At 42.9% G+C, this 5204-nt stretch overlaps 1 non-coding gene across 3 annotated transcripts; it reads left to right on the top strand.

Annotated features, from left to right (window-relative positions):
* Positions 1-1845: 1845 nt before the first annotated feature.
* Positions 1846-4913, top strand: LOC100705526 (uncharacterized). Of its 3 annotated transcripts, none has more exons than XR_003214495.1 (3): positions 1846-2394; positions 3443-3557; positions 4450-4913. It is a non-coding gene; the product is annotated as an uncharacterized LOC100705526 (transcript). The 3 variants fall into 3 exon arrangements; XR_002056926.2 differs by lacking the exon at positions 1846-2394 and adding an exon at positions 2515-2595 and having other exon boundaries at positions 4450-4910; XR_003214494.1 differs by lacking the exon at positions 1846-2394 and adding an exon at positions 2516-2599 and having other exon boundaries at positions 4450-4912.
* Positions 4914-5204: the final 291 nt, after the last annotated feature.

Genomic DNA, 5204 nt, shown 5'->3' with positions numbered 1-5204 from the left:
GTGTCCCACAAGGTTGCGTCCTCAGCTCCATCCTCTACACCCTGTACACCCACGACTGTGTCACCTCCAGCAAAGAAAACATCATTTTGAAGTTTGCGGATGACATCGCAGTGATCGGTCGCATCACTGGAGGAGACGAGGCGGCTTACAGGAGAGAGGTGGCCGGTCTGGTGCCATGGTGTGAGGACAACAACCTCACCCTCAACACTGACAAGACAAAGGAGATGATAGTGGACACGAGGAAGAAGAGGAGCCGCTGTTTATCCGGGGCCTTGAAGTGGAGAGGGTGAGCAGCTTTAGGTACCTGGGCGTCTACATCTCTGAGGACCTCACCTGGACACTGAACACCACACAGCTAGTCAAGAAGCTCAGCAGTGGCTGTATTTCCTGAGGAGGCTGAGGAAATTTGGTGTGTCGGCCAAGATCCTCAGCAGGTTCTACACCTGCATTGAGGAAAACACACTGACCAGCTGCATCACTGCATGGCACGGCAGCACTACTGCTATGGACCACAAACGCCTGCAGCGAGTGATAACAACTGCGGAGAAGATCATCAGAAATCCGCTGCCCTCTCTGCAGAGCATCTACCATCACAGTCCAGAGGAGAGCTGCCTCCATCCTCAAAGACCCCACACACCCCCAACACGGACTGTTCACAATTCTGCCCTCGGGGTGCAGGTTCAGAAGTGTGAAATCCAGAACATCTAAACTCAACAACTCCTTCTTCCCCACTGCCATCAGACTCTTGAACAGCTGACCCATTTTGAACAGTAATAATAATTTTTTTTCCACATCTGGTCATCTTACATAGTAATCCAGCATATTAAGCTATAGCTCTTTTGCACACATCTCTGTTTCAAATCTCCAGATTTTGTCTCCTTTTCTGTCTTCATTTATTTATTTGTACTATTTATATTTATATGTTATATTTCTATTGTATATATTAATCGGCATCTGTGGGTGGACAGCAAAGAAAGAATTTCATTGCACAGAGAAATGCCTTTTCTCTTGTGACACATGACAATAAACACTTTGAATCTTGAATCTGTCTGCTGAATCCAAACTGGGAGCTGATTCCACAGACGAGGGGCCTGAAAGCTTTTTAATATCCTAGAAACCACAAGTAAGCCAGCCCTGTGAAAGCAAAGTGCTCTATTAGGGTGATATGGTACTTTGAGGTCTTTTTGATAAGATGGAGCCTGATTATTCAAGACTTTGTATATGAAGAGAAGGATTTTAAATTCAATTCTGAATTTAGAGAGAAGAGAAACCAGTATGGGAGAAATATGCTCTCGCTTTCTAGTCCCAGTCCGTACTCTCGCTGCAGCATTTTGGATCAACTGAAAGCTTTTCAGGGAGTTTTTAGAACAGGGTTAGGGTTTGTACCTTTGAAACTCAGCGTTGAGCATTCCAAAGCCTCCTAAATATGATGCAGTTTGTCTCTGCCAGCCTCATCATCCTGTCTTCATTGTGCGCTGCTTCTCATTACCGTTGCCCAGATATCTCTCCAGCACAAGGTCAGCCCCAGTGCAAGTGATGTACAACCACAGTTCACTGTTCCCCGCTGGAGAGATAATAAAGTTTGGAGAAAGGGAGCTCCATCCCTCTTGGTTTATTATTCAAATTATCTGGTCTTACTATAAATACACCCAGAATCAGTCATCGCTGGAAGTTGAAAGGAGAAAAAGCAGGAGAACTCAAGAACAGAGGAAAGGTGGAGGTTGTGTTGCGTGTGGGAAGGTGGGGTTGATGGGTTTTAAGGAGGGAATAGTGACAAAGGAAGTGGGGGTGGGGTGAACATGTGGGTGGGTAGAGATAAGTAAAGGTGTGAAATGTGTTGGGAAAGAAGAAGAAGTTAAAAGAGAATGAAAGGATGACGAAAAAAGAAAAAAGATCCAGTCTCCCCCCAAACTGCATCAGTTCTACTCAAACAGATTATCCTCTGATCATTTTCACTCTGGCCACACGGGAGCTGTGCACGATTAGTCACGAACCTTTGGGGAGAAACGTTTGTAACCTCCAAACAAAGCTCGGCGGTGAACAAAGGCAAAAAATGTTGTTATTCTTCCTGATGATGGGCTCCTCTGCTGCGGTGCGGCCAGAATTTTAGAAAAATTTCAATAAACGGCCGTCACGCAAGCGGTGCCTTTAACTAGACAGAAACAAAACAAGCCTGACAGCGCTGTGTGTGTGTGTGTGTGCGTGTGGTTTTTCTTTCTTTCCTTTCCTTTCCTTTGAATTTGGTCATTATTCAGCACAGAGCAGAAAGGAAGCCAAGTGTGGCAGGTGAGAGCATCTTGACTAGACAGCTGTCAAAGCCGTTCGGAACGGGAGGGCATCGCGGAGAGCCGCATCACCGGTGGAGGCCTCGTCGCCCTGACTGCTGAGAGGCAGGTACAGTCAGTGTGTGCAGCACACTGTACGCAGGAGTCATTACAACACGCACGCACGCACACTCACACACACACACACCTGCATGGGTGGTTTTATTGCCATGGCAACCAGTGATTGATCCCCTGAGTTATGCTGTGAGAGAGGGAATATTAATGACGGAGAGCAAGCAGCGCTTGGTGGAGGATGGAGAGAGATGGCGCGGTGGGTGAGAAAGCTGCTAATATACACACACAGAGTCTCAGACTAATATACGGAAGGATCAGAGAAAACAGCAGAATCATTTTTGTTTGGCCGACTCACACTGCAGCCCTTCATCCCCGATGCCTGCTTCTACTTCTCATTGCGCGGATGACTGTAAACTGCTGGTTGGCGTGTGATTATTCTGGCTCATGCTAAAGGATTGCCTTTGTCACAAGGCTTCATTTTGCCATTGATGTTTAATTGTTAAAGGGGAACTTTTTTTTATAGTAAAGCTTTAGATCGGTCATGGAGAGCAATACTCTAGCCCAGGGATGTCAAACTCATTTTACATCGTAGGCCACATACAGCTCACTTTGATCTTAAGTGGGCCGGACCAGTGAAAATTCCCCTTTTCTGTCAGTGAACCGAAGTGTAACTACACGCTTACACATCTTAATGGAAGGGAAAAAAAGGTGTCTCAGTTTTTCCACATGATACAGAAATGCTGCTGCAGTATATGAAAGAAATCTGTCAGCATGACTGTTCTGGGCTTAAATTGTAAGAAAAGTTGCCAGAAACAGAAAGTTTCTGTTAATTCACATAAAATGACCTTTTTTTTTAGTTAATAAATTGTTTATCTATTATTTAATTACTTTGGTGTAAAAAAAAAAATCAGCTCTCAATAATGTGAAAGAAATATTTATTTATTTTTTAAGGTGCCTTATGAAGAACACCTTACTCTAGGAAAGGTTTTTGGCAATGGCACAGAGCAGCCGGTCTTGCTTTGTTTCTTTGCACATATTTCTGAAGACTCAACAGCACATGAATAAACCGTGTTCCTGTCTACCATCTGCCTTCACGTTCGCAGCGCTCTTTAAACCGGCATCAGCCAGAGCTCACTTCACTGACTCCAGCAGTTTCAAAATGCTGCCGTCTGGATTCTAAGTGGCACCAAGGAGTGTGAACACGTCATTCCAGCGCTGGTAAGTTTATACTGCCTGCCTGTCACATTTCGTATAGATTTCAGAATCGTGAGAATTATTTTAAAGCATTGAAAGTCCTAACTCTGAAGTACATTAAGGACATTAACCCCTTATGTGCCTGGGCTTTTACTCAGATTGGTGAATGGGGTCTCTGCTGGTTATTCTGAGGTCTTAGCTAGAAAACAAAGTTGGTTATGTGTTGGCCTTCAGAGCTTCTACTCTAAATCATGGAACAGTCTGCCCACTTAGATCAGAACGGGAGCTTCTTCAGTGCCTTTTAAATCTCTTCTAAAACTATTAGTTTTTCTCAGTGAATACTGGATGGAACAAATGGTTACATGGTTATGATGGTTACATAATTTCCTCTAGGATTAAGAGACTATTCTGATTGTGAAATCTTCTTATGTCTTTTATTTTATGCCTTGTTTTTTATTATATTTTTAGGTGTCTCTTGAATTTTCCGTATATATTTAAATAATATATTTTCAATATATTTTCAATTTCTTTCTGTGAAGCACTTACCATTGCTAACGAAAGTGCCCTAACAGTAATAATCTCCACTGCTTCATGGCCATTGTGTGAGGAATCTTAACTGAGGAAAGAGGGCTAGGCTAAAAATGATGCCAGTCAGCTCCGCCATTAAACCTACTCTCCAAGGGTCACTTACCAAGAGTTTCAGCCATTATTATGTTTACCTTAAACACAGACTGCATAGGGGAAAATTACAGTATGAGAACAGTTCCTGTTTTTACTCTTGTAACTTGAGGGCACATCGAGCGCTGTCTTGAAAAGAAAGGAAAGGACATGCTAACTTTACTACACATCTCTGTAACACAATGTGTAGAAATATGTGATTTTTCCAAAAACAGATTTTCTTCATGTTTGTTTACAGAGCACCAAATCACAACAGCAATCAGCTCTGCCCCCACCCCAAACCCTCTTGGCAACAGTGGGGAGGAAAACAATCTTTTTAAGAGGAAGAAAAATCCACTAGAACATGAAGGTGACTAAAACAAAACATGAGCAACTGAAACGTGAGCGTGATGGAACAAACATCAGTATGATGGGCCATGCGTAATTGCTCCTTTTTGCATCCATAATTATTATTACAAACATGTGACTTTGCTGACATGCCCATGCTGGGATACTACAGAACATTTCTTCACTACTTTTACTGTTGACTCAGCAGCCAGATTGGTAACGTAGTAAGACCAAAGGATGCGAAAGCAATGTAAAAGCCACAGGTTGTGAAGGTGAAAATAAAAACGACAGACTTTTTGTAAGATAGCAAATGATTTGAAACTTACAATAAACAACAAAAGCAAAAAGCAAGTGAAAAACATCCCATCACCCCAAATCATATCTATTTAATTAGGGGGCCACGGAGTTTGGCCTAACTCATATTTTGAAACATATATTTACATAATAGATAGTCCCCTATACGCTGTGTAGTGATGTCATTATGAAATCCACAATGCACAACACAAAGTTCAGAGCAAGGCATACTCCATCTTTGGGTCAAGCAAACTGCTTAAGCTGGGCATACACTGTGCGATTTTTGGCCCATTTTGAGACAATTTTTCACTCGTGAAAAATTTTGGGGAATGGCCCGAGTTTCGCCTTAATCGTGTGTCCTGCATCATGTAG

This window comes from Oreochromis niloticus, linkage group LG17 (assembly GCF_001858045.2).
Source record: "Oreochromis niloticus isolate F11D_XX linkage group LG17, O_niloticus_UMD_NMBU, whole genome shotgun sequence".
Classification (NCBI taxonomy): Eukaryota; Metazoa; Chordata; class Actinopteri; order Cichliformes; family Cichlidae; genus Oreochromis; species Oreochromis niloticus.
The sequence above is the reverse complement of the archived record's forward strand: the minus strand, read 5'-3'. Positions and strand labels throughout refer to the sequence as shown.